The 17,622-nt window shown below is 50.0% G+C and overlaps 1 pseudogene across 1 annotated transcript in view; it reads right to left on the bottom strand.

Moving 5' to 3' along the window:
• Nucleotides 1-280: 280 nt before the first annotated feature.
• The window catches only part of LOC309870284 (cationic amino acid transporter 3 pseudogene), a 30,417-nt pseudogene continuing 13,075 nt past the window's right edge, over nucleotides 281-17,622 (bottom strand). The window contains exon 2 of the transcript in view: nucleotides 281-406. The product of the transcript in view is annotated as a cationic amino acid transporter 3 pseudogene (transcript). The remainder of the gene's footprint in view (nucleotides 407-17,622) is intronic.

Genomic DNA, 17,622 nt, shown 5'->3' with positions numbered 1-17,622 from the left:
CTCCTTCTAGCCCCCTCAGGAGCATGCGTAGACCCCCTGCAAGCTGGAGCTGAGCTCCAGATCCCCTTCTTTGTCTCCCAGGGCTGTTCCCAGAGTCCATTATAGGTGGTGCCACTGCCCTCAACCACACCCCAGCACCAAGGCCAAGATTCTCAAAATGGACTTGCTCCTGGTTCTCCCTGATGCTCAGGAGTCTGCTGCCATCTTTGCTGCCCTTACTGTTGTGACCCCGGTCCAGCTGGTCCCACAGTGGACACAACGCTCTGAAGGGCCTCCTGCCTCACCCACTGGTGTTGTTGCCCACTGTATAGGCCGCATCCGTCTCTGCCACCAACATCACGGCAGCCACCACCATTGCCTTCGTAGCCACATCCTCAACGGTCGCCGTTCCCGGGCTCTCGTCCATCTGGGAGAAAAAGACAAAGAGCAAGGGGCCCTACACGTGCACCCTGTGCACCAAGGAGTTCCAGAACAGCTGCAAGCTCCGGAGGCAGAGGCCATCCACCCAGTTGCCAGATGGCCACCGGATGGCCAGATCCCCTGGTTGCTATGGAGATGCCCACCATGGTGCCCCTGTGCCTCCTGAGGGACCTCAGCTGAGCGGAGTCATCTGGGGAGGGCGGACTGTGTTGTGGGGAGCAGAGAGGCCACAGGGGCACATGGTGCACAGGTGAGAGGTGGCAGGTGACTGTGACCATCTCAGGAGGTGCACACCTGTGGGAGGTGCAGCAACCCTTCTGTGGTGTCTTCCATCTGAAACCACAGAGGCTATCAAAATGGACTAGGAGCCCTGAACATGCCCAGTGTGTCCACATTGCGGCAAGCACAAGGACCCTGTGAGCTACTGCAAGGGTGCACAGGCCAGGAGGTGCAGTGCACAAGCCCTACAGCCTCTCCCCAGGTGGCCAGAGCTTCCTCTCAACAGTCACGCTCCACAGTGCCCTCCACAGATGGCCCTTTACATGTGACATGTGTGACAGCTGTTGCTACAAAGGACCTACAGCAGCACACACGGTACCACACGGGGAGAAGGTGCAGTGTCACATGTGTGGCAAGACACCAAGCGCGGCTTCCGTTTCAGACCACACGCAGGTGCTTTGCCAGGATGTCACCTGTCTATGAGCTCTGCAGCAAACGTACTCCCAAGCTCTGTCCTAGGAGCAGTGGTGAAAGGGGCCCAGCAGACCTGACCACACACCTGTTCCCTCGGTTGTCCTGAAGACCTCTGGACAGTGGGCAGGGTACTGAAGACAGGAGTGGCCACTGCCTTGCCCCTCTCCTCTCTGTACCCACTTCCCTGCCTTCCAGGTCTGTGAGCCTTCTCCATGATGCTCCTTGCTCCCCTCCTTCCACAGCCCTCCCACTACTGTCTTCTACCCCTGAGGGAGTTACTGCTTTTGTTTCTTACCAGGGGGAGAGACGGAGAAAGGAGGGGAATCATAGATTCTGTCCCAAATGGGGAAGCGGTGAGAATGGAGAAAGGGAGAAGCAGGGAAGACAAGGGTACAACATCAGAAGGTGCGGATGTTTGGGGTCAGTCTCTAGACAAAATAAGGAGCCACTAGAGCCAGAGGAGGGATAAGAAACAGAATTTTAGGGTAAACAGAGAATCCAGTCACTTTCAGACCTTCTTGGAAGCAGACAGCCTAGACCTTCTGTGACCCCCATCCCCAGTCCCCCACACTCCATCCCTGAACTTTTCTTTTTCATCCATTTCTCCCAGGATGTAAGCTCTGTCCCTAGCCATGTCATTTTGTTCCCATGTCCCCTGCATGTTCCCACCCTTTATCCCTCCTATTGCATGGAACAATTATAATAAATCTAAATTTTTTTAAAAAAAGAAGGAGAATACTGAGCCAGGTGTGGGGGAATGCAAAGGATGCAGAGTTGGGGCTAGAAGTCTCTCCTAGAGGAGGGGGACAGAATGAGGGACACTGGCAGGTGGAGCCCACCCAGGTGATGTCACAGGAAGTGTCTGCACCTTGAGGTTGGGGGAGGAAGAGAGAGTGGAGAGGGCAGCGTTGTGAACCAGAGATATGGGGAGAAGCTGAGAGACACAGAGATAAGAGAAGCAGGGAGAGAGCTGGGAGGAAGAGCAGATAGAGGGACCAAGGGTCGGGAGGGAGACAGCACAGGACGTAGATAAGGGAAGATGCGGGCGAGACACTGACAGGCTCACAGAGTGAGACTCAGACAGATGTGATGGGAAGAGAGACCCCCAGACACTGAGGGAGGGTCACAGAGAGGGGGAGAGCCAGAAGGGTGATCCGAGGGCACACCGAGTCCTGGGACATCTCAGACCACAGAAATATCTGTGGATAGGGAGGGTGGAAAGGCAAACTTCCAGAGAAGTCCTGCAGAGAAGACCTGGGGGCAAAACCCCCCAGGGTCATCCCACTCCCATGCACACTTAGAAGTGTGATAATGTTCAGAATGTCCAGGGCTTCCATGTAATAACACCCAGGAGCTCGTAATTACATTTCTTCTCCAAGATGAATTTTTAGCCTCCTCCTTCCCTGTGGACACACATCTTTTTTGAAACACACTGAACCACATCCTGGACATTTGAAACTACCTCCATAGAGATGGGCTGAATTACAGCAGAAGAAACTTAGAATCCACTTTGGAAAGGAGTTCCCTTGAAGGCGGGGTAGATCAATGCCAGGACCTGAGATACACAGACAGACACACACACACACACACACACATGCTAACATGGGCACACACTTCTCCAAACACCTGTGCACACACACATCACTGCCTAACACATCTCAGGGCTCCTCCAATGTCCTCATTTCCAATTCCAGCAACTTCAGGACCCCCAGTCTGAAAGTGAGCATCTGCCTCCCTTTTCTCCCCTTCATCCTGGTGCCCTAGTCCAGCTGTTGATTTCTGCCCAGCTCAGCTGTCTCCTGCCTGGCGTAGGGTTGGCTTGTCCTGCTTCAGAAGCAACAGTGAGAACTTCTCCTTCTCTTGTCCTCCATCCCTGCCCTGCTGGGTTTCTCCTTCTACACCACTTCCTGACTCCCCTCCTCCAGGCAGCCTTCCCTGATGAACTCACTGGCTCTGATTCTGAGTTTGCCCTGCTCCTATGCACCTGTGGCTCTGTGCTGGGTTAGGTGTCACCAGGTTACTCTGCATATGAGTGGGCAGGGAGGGGACCGTGCGCTCCCCAAGGGCAGGACCCCTTGACCCAGTATTTCAGACAAATGTCAGCCCCCACCCCCAACCGTACTAGGCTGGGGATGTTCCTAGGAACACTGCTATCTGGTGGTAGCAAACACACAGAAAAATGACACAGGGCTCCAGAAGCCACCAGGAATGTCCCCCCTTCTTGTCCCAGGCTGCAAGTGTCACTTCCACAATGACCGTCAGAGCCATGTGGGAGGAGGCATGTCCTCCACTGTGTCTTCCCACATCCACCTCGTTTTCTCCTGGAAATACTGCTTCTCAGCGGGATCCTCGCCCTCTTCTCCAGCTTTGGGAACGCTGGGCCCTTCTAAAGGACACCCATGTGGCCCTGGTGAGGAGGCTCAGAGTTGTCCTGCAGTCTGGGAAGGGGTCTGCATATGGGATCCTGCAGGGGCCACTGTCAGCACCACTGGTAGGAAGGTGGCAGGCAGGGGGACAGGCTCACTGAACTCACCCAGGAGAGAAGGACAAGGTCACCCTGTGAATCATGAATGGCCACCTGTCCACCTCACCCCAGAGTTGTGTCAGCCCATCCCAGCTCTCTGGGGAGACAGGAGCCCTGCTTGCCTCCCCCTACCCATGTTCTGTTTCCCCACAGCCCTGCTTCTCCCTACCCTCCTCTCCCTCCTGCAGTGAGAGATGCCCTCCCTCTCCCTGTCTCTCCTGCACCCCTGCCTCCAGCAGTATCCTTCTCCACCTCTGTCTCTCTCTATCCTCTGTCTCTTTCTCTGCTCCCTTCCTCACTCTCAGCTTCTCTCCCTCTCATCTTAGTCTGGGATCTGCCATTTCTTTCCCAGCTCAGTCTGTCTCTAACCTGAATCTTTAACCTGCATTTCTGTTCCCTGGGCCCCCTACTACTCAGAGCAGGGGCTGCAGAGGGAGGGGATATGGGAGGTTCCTTTAGCACTAGAGGACTCTGGCTTTGTGACAAGAGCTCTGAACTTCTGGGTTACACACACACACACACACACACACACACACACGCGCGCGCACACACACACACAGCATCCTCTCTGTGCACACTAACCGGTGGTCTACTCACCCTGGCCTCATATCCACGGATCGGTCTTGGGCTCTGGGTCCATGGCTTTCCCACCCCTGAGAATGGGTCCAATCTGTGTCTCTGAGTCTCTGTGCATCTCTGCTACCATTAACCTTGCATACCTCTCTGCATCTGTCTTGGATCTTCTGCTCTGCTCTCTGTCTCTTTCCTCTCTTTCCTCTCTCTTGTCTCTGGTTCTGTCTCCTGGTCTCTCCATTACACTGCTCACTGTCCGTCCCTCTTGACTGTTTATAGGTGTTTTGGACTCTCCAGTGTGCTTACACTGGCTCTGCCTTCTGGTCCCAGCCTGTAGGTCCTGGCTACAGTGTGGATCCTTTCTGTCCCAGTCACTGTGTCAGTCTTCCTCCTGATCCTCTTCTACCCCCAGAGAGGGCTCCTCTATCAGAGCGTGGGCTGGGGGTGAGGGCTCAGAGGGGATGCAGCAGGCAGCTCTTTGTGTGGAGGATGGATGGCTGACCATCGAGGGGACAGCACAGCTCCACTGCAGCATTCTGCTCCTCACAGAACATTCTCCAGGACTCCGGATGCCGGTTGGCTCCCTGCCTACTATGCTGCCGGGTCAAGCCCTGAGGCTTAGCCCTGACCTGCCCCAGTGCATCCACTGGGAGCCACGGGAAATTCTGGGAGGGCACTCCAGGTCCCCTCAGTCAACTGTCTCTGAGTCTTGAGCATTCTGAGAGGAGGAGTGAGGACAGGGGGTAGGCTCACCTGAGGTGTTTGCTGAGGGGTGAGAGGGGTTGTGTGCACCACAGAGAGCCTGGCAGCTCACTCTGCATCCCCCAGGAGAAGTGTGCAGTGTCTCCCTGCACCCCTCAGACAGACACACACCAGACACCCAGGCCAGGGAGGAGCTCTGACAGGTCTGCAAGTACAGGAAGGGGAACAGAAACTATGTGCATCTCTCCTTTACCCCTCTGGCACCCGTAACCCTTCCTTGCCCAATGGAAACTCTGCATAAAGTCATTGGCTCCTATTTCACCAGGTGTCCCCAAATAAGCCCCTACATCAGTGGAGCTCAGTCCTTCCAATATTCCTCCCACACCCACCCCACTGACTCACCCTCAGCAGCTCAGTATCTGCCCCCAGGACAGTGTCTCCTGCCAAGATTTCACAGCACCTCAGTGATCATGGGACCCCAGCTCAATGCTTGGTCATCCCACCCCCTCCTCCCTCATTACCCGTTGTGCCTCCCTCATCCTCTCCCCCTTCCTTGCCCATCAAATACAGCTTGGTCCCCTGGGGGTCTCTCTAAAGACAGGCAGTCACTAATGAGCACTGAGCACTAGAAGGGGAGGGCCAAGGGCAGCCTGGTCGGGGGACAGGACTCCAGAGCTAGAGAGAAGGAGTCCTGCCAGCACCTGTCACATAGACCATCTCCCTCCAGCATCCCTGTGTACTCCCCCTGGCTCCTGCCAGTCCATCCCCTGCTGAGGCTGATGGACTGAGCTCAAGTGGGAACTCACAGAAGCCTAGAATCATAATGCCTTGTCTGCTCCCGGCCCATTTGCTCCAGGAGTGTCATACCCCTGCTGCTTTCTTTGAAAATTCCAGATGGACCTGGGCACTAAGGGTGTAGATGGAGCCCAAGGGGAAGAGGATTTGCTCTCTCTGCTCAATCACTTCATCTCAACCTTTTGTATCCACCACCCATCCCCCAAATCACAACTTAACATTTTGGGCAATGGCAAAGGGGGTGAAGTCTCAGGAAGATGTTCCTAGTCTTCGGGAGATCCTGATGCTTCCAGAAACCAGAGGAGATGCGGGGAAAGATGGACTTGGGAGACCAAAGATCTCTTTTCTGGATGAATGCAATTTCCACTGGGGGCAAGGGACAAGGCCCTGAGGACTGGAGGGAAACTTCTCAAGCAGAGGCCTGCGAAGGACTCGAGGCCACAAGAGGGCAGCAGAGAACAGTGCTCCCTGCAGAGCCAGCCCTGGGCCCTGGGCACTGAGACAGAGCTGGGCTGCCTGGGCTGGAGGGTCTGGGGCTCTTGCAAGATCCCAGGAATTTCTGAAGAACACAGGAACGCCCTCCCTCGGCCCTTGCCACTGGCATGCCTTATTCCCTTCAGCCCCTAAAATGCCATCCCCCACTCCGGCCCCCTTCCTTTTCCTTTATGGTTGAACAGCAGATGACATCCCCCGCTCCCAGAGGTGATGGCTCACTGGGGCCCAGCGGAGAACTGAAGCCAGAGCTGGAACTCACGTGTTTTTGATTCCCACGCCAGGGCCTTCCCATTGGTGCTGACCTCTGCTCCTCAAGGAAAGCATACTTCCTAGGCCTCAGTGGGAAGCCAGCTCACAGCCCTGGGTTTAAACACCCATGTCAGAGCTCCCCCTTCCCCACATGACATATGCTTAAACCCAGAACTGGGCACAGAGAACTGTCAACCATGGAGCACTGACATGTAGGCCACACACACTGTGCTCTGTACACCCCCACCCTCAGCACACACCCCCTCTGCTTCTCAGAGCCCCACAGCCTTGCCCCACAACCTTGGCCCTCACTGCCGACTTCCTGAGCTGAGGGAGGACAGGGCATTAGTGAGAACCTGAAACCACCCTTCCACCCAGTCCCAAGAACTGGGAAGACAAAAGAAAATGGATAAGAGGCCCTAAAACAATCCAAAAAGTCAGACTTCGCCCTAAAATTATGTTAATGTTTCTCCTACTGTTAGGGACTGAATGTTTGTGCCCATCCCTGGTGTGTATGCTGAAGCCCTAAAGCACACTGTGATGGGATTTGGAGATGGGCCTTTTGGGAGGCAATCAGGGAGGGTTAGGTGGGGTCAAAAGGGTGGGGTCCAGATGATGGAATTGGGGCTCTTACAAGTAGACACCAGAAATGTGAGGACAGGTGAGGACGCACAGAGAAACCAGCTGTCTACAAGCCAGGAAGAGACTCCTTATCAAAAACCAAATCCAGCAGCACCTTGATCTTGGCCTTCCCAGCATCCAGAAATGTGAAAAATAAATCCTTGTTGTGTGTGCCACCCAGCCTACCATGTTTTGTTATGGCAGCCCCAGCACACGGGGATGCCTGCTTCCCACAGAGGCCACAGTTTAGAAACACTACTAACAGCCTACAATATCTGATACACCAGCTGCTTCTGCATATTTGCAAAGCACCCAGCCCAGCGCCTGGCCCGTGCAGACACTCGGGAAGTACTAGCCATTGTGATTTTCTGAGAAGACATCCTGTTATATTGGAAAAGATATGGGTTTCAGAGTAAGATTGATCCAAGAGACCTTGAGCAAGTTACCCTTAGAATTTATATCTCTTCACCTATAAAACTGGCCAGCATCCTGCACAGTCATTGCAATGATTCTGTGTGTGAAAGAGCCCTCTCCATACCTATGTCCTTAGTTAGTGGTGAGTCCAGGACCAGCATCCATCCGCTGAGCATTTATTACATATCAGGCACTGGGCTAGATGAAGCAGTACCAGAGCCAGGACCTCTACAAAAGAGAAAAGAGGCTTTAAACTTCAGAAAATAGGATTCATCTTGCATCAGCTCCTTCCACAGCCTCTGGAGAGACTTTTGAAATCATGTCCACCTTCTCCCAGCCCCAGTCCGGAGTTTGTCTGTATTCCAACACCAACATTTCCAAGACCTCACAACCTCAATCAGCAAGCATTCTTCAACTCTTAACTGTAGCTTCCACTGGTCTTCAGGAAAGTATTTCCCTACTTAAGAAAAATCATCAGGGATTACTTTCCTAATCCTTTTTAAAATTTTTTTAATTTTTTTAAAGATTTTATTTGTTTGGCAGATAGAGAGAGAGAGCACAAGCAGGGGGAGCAGCAGAGGGAGAAGCAGGCTACCTGCTGAGGAAGTAGCCTGATGTGGGACTTGATCCCAGGACCCTGAGATTGTGACCTGAACTGAAACAGATGCTTAAGTGACTGAACCACTCAGACATTTCAACCTTCCTATTCTTGGTGTGAATCAAGTCCAAACCTTTTAACATGACATATTGGTCAAAAAAAAACATTAACTACTATATAACACCAAGTCCAAAGTTTTAGTGTTATAGTGAACAGAAATGGATTTATTGGTCAAGTGAAGTCCAAAATACATGTTTCTGATTAATAGGCAGTTCTCTGCGAAATGGTGATTCAGGTTGCTTCCAACTTGTGGCCCAACCATCCTTAAATTTGGCCTTCAAGGTCAGTGTGCTTAATGGGCATTTGCATCAAACCACAAAGAAAAGAACAGGAAGGATCTGCCTTGGGAGGCTTCATGGGCCAAGCCTGAAAGTGGAACACATCACCCAAAGGAAGTTGGAAAGTGTGATCCAGTTGTATGTCCAAGAAAAAGAAAGAGAGAGATTCTGATAAATACATAGCAGGCTCGCCTCACAGGCATTCAAGGTTCTCCACACTCTGTTTAAACTCACTTCATATTTGATCTCTCAAATTTGATAGCATTTACCTTTCAAACTTTATACCATTTTGCAGTATAGCTATTGGTCAGCTTTGCTGAAGTAACAAACAACCGCCAAATCTCAGTGGCGTACTGCAACAAAAGTTTGTTTTTTCTTTCTTCTTTTCTTTTCTTTTTTCATTTATAATATTCTGTTCGCCACTATATGGTACATAGTTTTTGATGTAGTGTTCAGTGATTCATTAATTAAGTATAATACCCAGTGCTCAGCACAGCATATGCCCTCCTCAAAATTTATTTTTTTTATAATTACTTTTTAAAAAAGATTTATTTATTTAGTTGGCAGGAAGAGAGAAAGAGATCACATTTAGGCAAAGAGACAGGCAGAGAGAGAGGGAGAAGCAGGCTTCCTGCTGAGCAGAGAGCCCAATGCAGTGCTCTATCTCAGGACCCTTGAGATCATGACCCGAACTGAAGGCAGAGGCTTAACCCACTGAGCCACCCAGGCGCCCCCTCAAAGTTTATTTCTGACTTAGATATATGCAGACTCTAGGCAGGCTGCAGCTCTGCTCCATGGGACTTCTCATTCCATGACACAGGCAGAAGGAATATGCCCCTTCTGGTAGCTGAGAAGAAGAACAAGAAAGTAGAAACTCTCACATGCAAACATGGCAAATGTCGGTTCACATCCATTGGCCAAAATAGGAACCATGGCCAAGTCCAAAATCAACTAAATAAGACATATATACTCCTTCAGGAGATACTTCAAGTCACATGGCAATGGGCTCAAGGGAGTAAGTAACTAATTTCAAACAATACATCAGTCTATTAGAACTTCTCGCCATCATCTATGGTACCTGATAGACATTACTCATTCATCTCAGCACACATGGCTCAGCATCCTTCTCAACACATTTCTGGCAATCATTGCTAATATTCCGGGTGAAACAAAACCTAAAATTGATATGCTGTACTTATGTGACCTCATAGGTTTCCATAAACATTACAGATTCCCATCTCTGAATCTTTGCTTCAGCCTGAAATAAGCTCAGCCTTCCTAGACCTTCTCCTGCCAGACTCTCCAAATCCAATCCATCCTTCAAGGATCTGCATTTCATCTTCATTCTTTCAGTGAAATTCACTGAATACCTAGCACAGTACCTCACAGACATAGTTGCTGAATAAACCTATTTCACATCACCTGAGCCGTAGACACAATTGCATAGTGAAATTTGTCCCTTGATTAGTAGAAGTGTTTCCTAGAACAATGGGAGCTAGTGGATAAAATGAGGGCCTACTATATAAGTCTGTTGTATTACAGGAAAAATAAGCACATTGTAAGCACCTAATACATGGAAATTGTTATTAATTTTAACTCTAGCTGAGACCACGATTTCTTCCAAGTCTTTACTGGGGGTTAGAAAAATCCTGACTAATGACACAGACATGTCACCTAATGTTTGTGGAGCCCAGGGACATACTGTTAAGCACTCAGAGATTTTCGGTTAAAGGCACCCACGGGCAGGTCAAGACACCCTATTTAGTCATAACAACAAAACAGGACCAAAAAATGTATGGAAAACAGAGGCTCCACAACTTTGTACAGCAGAGGATTAAAGCAGGCATCAGGAAGAGCAAATCAATTCTTCAACTGTCATCCCTGAACACGGGGACAGGGAGAGAGATCACTGGAAGGACTCAGATGCTCTGGGTGGGCGGGGGGTGGATGTCTGGGAAGGGTGGGGGGAAAGAAGGATGCCCAAGTCCATAACTTGACTTGGGTTGTGGGATGAGTGTGAATCCTTTACTTCTCCTAAGTAAAGACAGGACCAACAACAGATGCTGCTATCCCAAATCATTTAAACCAATAAAAGGCTTGGGCAAACCAGACCTTCAAGTGGCTTGTTTAGGAAATGTGACTACTCCTGAATTAGACCAGACTCCATTTGCAACTTCATTCTTTCTTCACTTCCCCATCACTTCGCCGCCGCCACAGGCAATGAATCCTCTTCCTAGACCTAGAGGCCACTCTAGGGGAGCCCAGTCCAGGTGTGTGAGTACTGGCAGCCCCGTCACTGAAACTAAGTTGTCAAAAGGAAAAAAAGAAATCTATGCACAGCACACAGTTTTTAAAGGGGCTGTCCCTGAGGTTGAAGCAAAGAAGAAACTGTTACCCTAGCTAGTAGTTCCTCATCCCCTGTATAGTAGTAGCTATAACATACTGGCAAGAGCACTGCCCTTGGAGTCCGGCAGCCCTGGTGGAGATCTACTGTCTCATCACTTTGCTGCTTTAGATCAGTTCCACAACCATCCTGGACTGTAGTTTCCTCATCTGTAAAGTGTGGGTAACTATGATACCTATTCCCAGCCTGTTGAGAAGAGCAAATGGGAGAACGCACACCAAAGCATTCTGCCCCTTTTAAGGCATTAAACAGAAGGCCTTAGAGCCCTAAATCTTCCTCCACCATGAGCATCATTACACATCTGATGAGTGTTTCCAGCTGTTACAGATTTTATTTGTGGGCAGTAGTTGGAGTTCCCCAGGCTTAGATCTGTAAGGACAAGTCATCCCCGCTTAGAAAACCAGAAAAATTGTATTTGGAGAAAACACGGACTAATTTTAACCAGGGATTTTTTAGAGATGAAAACCCAAAGAAACTTCTTGTTCTCAATCCAATCCTTATTTTAGAGGGAGAAGTCCTCGTTTTTTCCTTCTCTCTCCCTTGTGTGTGTGTGTGTGTGTGTGTGTGTGTGTGTGTGTGTGTGTGTAAGCAGCCCACCTTTCCTCTATGAGTTCCTGTGGCCTTTTAAAGTTCCTATCCTCCCTGCCTCCCCACCTCCAACTCTAGTCTAGCATGGGGTTGTGATGCTTGGGGATGTGCGCGTGATGAGTGGCCATGGTTGAGTGGACGCTGTCCTCTTTGCTTGACATAAGATGAAGATTAGTGGCTGAAAAAGATCAATGACAAAGGCCATCTCACAGCCCTGGGCTGAGTTCTCCTGATGGTTGTTCCAGAAGTGTAAGATAATACACTTCTGGTTCTCTATGGGGGCAGAAGACATCAGTGGAGAGGTTCCATGGAGTGGGAGCACTTGGACTGATATCTGAGGATAAACAGAAGGAGGAGGGAGCCATGAAACACCCATAGTTTCCGATTAACGCTCCCACCTAACTTGCAATACTTCTTCCTCTCAATCCCATCTTATAGCATGCCTCCGTCTACCCATCCAGGCACCTAGAATTGAGGCTAAACAGGGTAGAGAGAAAATGGGAGGGAAATACTAGAGCTGGGCTAACACTTAGTCAAACCAATAGGTTTCTAGTCCTGCTCCTGGCAAGACCTGGTCTAAAGAATGTTAGGTTCTTTTTGAACTCTCCATCCCTTCACAGCATCATATGTACATTTCCCCCCACCTTCCAGTCTATTCCCTAACTCCTAACCCTTTCCCAGCTCGAGGTTCCCACTACCCAACCCACCCCCCTCCAAGTTCCTGCTGAAGATTTCTCTCCACCCTTGAAGCAGCTGCCTCCAGAATTCTTGACTTCCTGGAGCAGTCAAGTCACAAGAAAGAACCTTTTTTACCCTATATTCTTCCTTTCCCTTCATATCTTGAATGAGAGCAAAAGCTTTTTTTTTTTTTCTTTCAATTCAGAAAACATCATGTTGACAGAGCAGAAGGGAGAAAGATGTCAGATGACAGAGACAATCTGGGTAAGTGAAGCTCGTCTCTCCCCATCTTAGCTTTCCTCTCGCCTCCATATTAGTGTCCCTCCACACTCCGTGTCTGTCATCATCCTTGCGAGTATAACTGCATCCTGCCCCCATTCAATCCCTCAGCCCTTTCTGCCCTCCCTCACTGGTAGTTGCATCAGCATACCCCTCTCCCACCATGGGCTCTCAACAGGTGGAGGCTGCTGGTGTTCAGGATCACCACATATTCAGAAAATTCCTGGGGCAAGATGGCAGAAAAGTAGGATACCTAGTTTCAACTGGACCCCTAAAGTGAGCTAAATATATACAAGAACACTCTGAAAACCCATGAAATTAGTCTGAGATGTAAGATAATACACTTCTGATTCTCTATGGGGGCAGAAGACATCAGTGGAGAGGTTCCATGGAGTGGGAACACTTGGACTGATATCTGAGGATAAACGGAAGGAGGAGGGAGCCATGAGAAGCGGCCCACTGGATAGTAATACCCCAATATGAAAGTACCCTGTGATTGGGGACCAGCATTAACTTGAGTTTGGTTAAATGCACTCAAAAGGAGCAAAAGATCTTAAGCGACAGCTGGTGAAATCAGGCGATCTTAGGCACGGGCCTAAGCCCGTGCACCCAGGACAGCCCCCGCTGGTGACCACCAGTGCCAGAGAAAGTCTGGCGGGGCCTCCAGTCTGTAGGCCCTGAGCCTGTGGCTTTCCGCTGCTTGCACCACCACTGGACTAGGCACACTCCCACCTGCCTCTGAGAGAACCCCTGGTGGGCACCACCAGCTATGGCCTCTAGGAGCGCAGCCTTCCAGGACAAGCTGAGGGTCTGAACGTTTCCAACATGAGCCTGAGAGAACCAAACAATCTCTGGTTGGGATCTCTCGACAGCCACTTTCTACAACCTGCGACCCCGTTGCGTGCAAAAGCACTAGACATGCCATGGACCCCAGACACCAGTCCCGGCAATGGCACTCAACTTGGTTGGGGCTCCCCGAACCAATATTGCTCACAGCTTTAGTGACACAGGGGTGCAGGCACAAGTGAGGGCCTCGGCAACCCCTGGGATGGTGGCTGGGGTGCACACCACCTGTAGGAGGCCGTGGTGTTCAGTAGAGTTTGCAGAAGGAGAGTCTGTGTGTGCTGGACCACCCAGAGGGGAGCAGACTGAGGCTTCTCTCTGAGGCAGAGATCTGGGTGTAGACAGAGTCTACTCTTGCTCTAACCCTCTGAAAAGCCACAAAAAGCAGCCAAAGAATGAAAACCTCCAGAGAACAAAAGCCTAAAAAACCAGTTTTCACAGAGACAAACCCCTTGATAACATGCAGGGCAACTCAACCCAAGCAAGACTGATGGGAGAACAATGCAACAGACCCTTTTTGGTGGTGACTTCTGATTGCTCTGAATCTTTCCAGGGTCCACCTAGCCTGAATTGTGGGTGATATATTCAGCTATACATACCCTCAACTGCCTCTCACCAAAATGACAAGGAGGAGGAACACCAAACAGTAGAAAAATTCAGAGACTGTGCCCTCTACCATGAACTATTGGATATGGACATAAACAGTATGTTGAAAAGAGAATTCAAGGTAATAATTATCCAGGCAATGGCCAGGTTGAAGAAGATCATTAGTGACAACACCGAATCTCTAAGAGTGAAAGTAGAGCCGATCTGGCAGAAGGATCACCACATATTCCTGTGGTCTTTAGTCCATGCCAGTATCCAGTTCTTAAAGGACAAGGGAAGATGGAAAACAGGAAGGGAGAAGCCAAGGGAATAGAGGTTTAGAGGAGGGTATAAGGCTCAGAAACAAAAGTTAGGCACAGAGGAAAGGAAATGTAAGTGCAGATAAATAAAATGAGAACTCAATCCATCAGGGTTCAGCAGACAAAAACTCATGGGATTATTAGAGTCATCTACTTACAGGTGGCAGGAACTATAGGCAGCCACCAGTCCTGCCTCCTACCAAAAAAAAAAAAAAAAAAAAAAGGAAGAAGTCTTTTAGGGAACCAGGCATAAGGAAGAAACAAAATGCTGTCCTATTTGAGAAGAAGGTTGTCTTTAGGTTCTGAAGGACCTGGGTTCACATCTCAGCTCTAATACTTACAATCTGCTTGACCTTAGACAAACTACTTAATCTCTCCACGTCTGTTTTCTTAGTAGTAAACGGGGATGCCCAGTTTATAGGGACAATATGGAGGTTTAACGTGATGTGGGTAAAGGGTTAGCATATGTCTGGTACATGGTGTGCACTCAGTAAGTGGTGGTGATGGTGATGATGATGATTAAGGAGGGTAGGTTTGGGAAAGAGAGGAAGGACAGGGCTAGGGAGAAACACTGGAGAAGAGTATCCCAGGGAACAGAAATAGCCTGTGGGGAGTGAAGAGGAAAGTTCCCTACTGCATTTACTGCAAGGGGCTCAAAACAAGGACAGTGGGTATTAGGACTCATCAAGGGGATGGGGTGGGGGAGATGACCTGCCAACCACTTGAGGCCCTGAGATCATACTGGTGCCCTGGGTCTGTTCTTCTTTCTACAGCCAGCTTCCTGCCCAGACTCAGAGCCCAGTTCTACCAATTCCAATATGTGAAATGCCAGGCCTCAGTATATGGGCAGAGCCCCCTTCTCCAGTTCCAAGACCCAAGGCCCATGGATGAAGAGATGACTGTGGAGGAGACTGATGGTGGCATTGACATCGTGCTGGTTGTCCCCAAGACCACTGTGATGAGTGTGAGAACAGAGAAACAGAACAGTTCCTGGGCAAGGAAGTGAGAGGGCAGCACCACAAGGGCCCCTTCTCACTTCATTCTCCCCTTGGCAGTGACCTTAACTGAAGACCTCACTGGGAGTTACAGTCTTGCCATTGAGATCTAACATAGACACAAACACGTAGGGTAGGGAAGCAAGCCATCCAGGCTAATGTCACTCAAGATTTTTAAGAACGTTTTGAGGATTCTTTCTCTCAACTGCTGTGTTCTGTACTAGGCCCTAGAGGAAGATCCAAGGGGTGAGGGAGGCCCTTCCAGGAAAAGAATGTTTAGAAGAAAGAGAAGATTGAGGCTGACTTCCAGTAGAGGTGAGGAGTGGGAGTAGGTGGTAGGGCCACAGTCCTACACTGCCAATACTGGAGGCGCTGCCCATAGGTGGCTCTTGAGCACCTGAAATGTGACTGGTCCAAACTGAGATGTTCTGTGTGAGTAAAATACACAAAGGATTTTGAAGTCTTCATATCTGAACAAAATGTAAAAGATCTCAATGTTTTTCTAAATTGATTACATATTGAAATGACAACATTTTGGATAGACTGTGTTAGGTAAAAGATTAAAACGAATTTCACCCGTTACCTTTTTAAGTGTCTATTAGAAAATTTAGAGGTATGAATGTGTCTTGCTGTCTTTTTTATTGGATCTAATAGATCAAAGAGGGAAGAATTAGAGAGCAGGACAGATGTTGAAGGGAGGACTTCCTGAAGAGAAGGGACAGGGACAGGTGGGGAGCACACAGCCCCAGACAAGAGGACAGATTTCAGGAAGGCTCAGGAGGTGAGAATGAGTAGCTTGTCTGTGACTTAGGTAAATTCTTGTCTTCTAGAATGCTCTAATGTAAACACATGGAATCCGAAAAGGAACAGAGAGAAGATCTTTATATAGTACATAAGTCAGAGATGTGTGAGCCCCTCCTTATGTTCTGTTTTTATATTCGTTATTCTCATGACCACTACCTCTCAACAACTTGGACTAAGAAATCTCTTTACAAAATGAGAACAGAGACTCAGAGAAGTTAAGTAACTCGCTCAAGATGACACAGCTAGTAAAAATTGCATTCGAGATTTAAACTCTCATCTGTCTGACTCCAGGACAGAGTAAAATGAGGGGAGCCACCTCTTCTGTCTGTGTGGATTGAGAAATCTTCCAAGAGGATCAGAGCTGAGGGTTGGAGGGCAGGACTGAGTAGTGCACCAAGCCTGCCCTGACTCACCTCTTTATAGCCTGCACTGCTGTAACTTCCCAGACCCAGATGCATCTGCGGAGCAATGGGATGGGACCTTATAATGGACACTTCACAAGCACAAACCCCTCCTCATCTTACCCCCCATTGAACCAGCTGCATGACAGCAAGAGAGGAATCCCCTGATGCAGGTGAAGCTACAGCTGGAGGGGCAGGTGACAGAGCTGAAAGGCCAGGTTCAGAAGCACACAGGGATGTGGTAACCACCAGGCAGGAGCAGACAGAGCTGACAGAGCAGTACAAGCTGGGAGGTGGGCCAGTGGGGGATGGGGCCTGGCTGCTTATCCAGGATCCAAACTCAGAATCCTCTGAAGAGGGGAAAGGGAGATGTTAGTGTGCTTTTAAGAGGGATCTGGCATCAAAAAATAACTTCTCCTCATTCATCATCTGCTCTTGGCCCTGTGTTTCCAGAGGCTCCTCCCAGCTGCAGACAGGGAAGCCCTTTCCCTGTTCTCATCTGCTCCCTCCTACCGTGGCCCCTGTTTCCAGTTCCCTGGCACTGTCTGGGGTGACAGAAGAAACAGACAGAAAACTGGTGCTCTCTGAGCTCTCTTCTCTGAAACTGACCTGCTAATCACTGCCCTTCTGCCCAGGAAAGGACTGACCCACCAGGCTTTACCCCACATCCTCTCAGTGTCCCTCCACTCTGACCCACTTCCCATCCAGAAGGAACTCCTTCCATGTCAGGGGATGGGAGGGCTCATACTCATAGAGCAGGAAGTGCCACACGTGGATTTGAGTTAGACTCAGTCAGAACTTCCCAGCACAAGGAGTCTGAGAGCTTCAGGTGCTCTGACATTCAGTAGGAATGCACACATGGCCCCACCAGATGCCTCCAAGAGACAAGGACTTGTTCTGGACCTGTCTGGGTAGTCCTGATCAGAGACTGAGGTTTTCAGCATGACTCTGCTCATGCCAGCCTCAGCAGGGGGCACACAGGGACTTCTGGGGACTCTCAGGCCCTCAGGCACAATGGGTGGAGCCTAGAGTTAGTTGCTGCAGCCTGGTGGGGGTGGGGAGAGAGCAGGCCTGACCCCTCGACTGTCTGGCCTCCCTCCCACCCTGGCCCCCCTCTTCATGGCCCTCTCTGGTCAGAGCAGGGCCTCTGAGCTCTCTCAGTGCAGCCCTGAGAGCAGGCCTCAGGACCCAGTCTCTACCCAGCCTCTGACCCGGGACCCTGATGCCATCCCCTTGTGCCTGGCAGGACAGAGACACCCACTGCTCAGATTCCACATCCCCCACAGCCCAGCACTAACAGTCT

Source organism: Mustela nivalis, assembly GCF_964662115.1.
Source record: "Mustela nivalis genome assembly, chromosome: 7".
In the NCBI taxonomy this organism is placed as follows: Eukaryota; Metazoa; Chordata; class Mammalia; order Carnivora; family Mustelidae; genus Mustela; species Mustela nivalis.
Note: the sequence above shows the minus strand (reverse complement) of the source record. Positions and strands in the feature narration are given on the sequence as shown.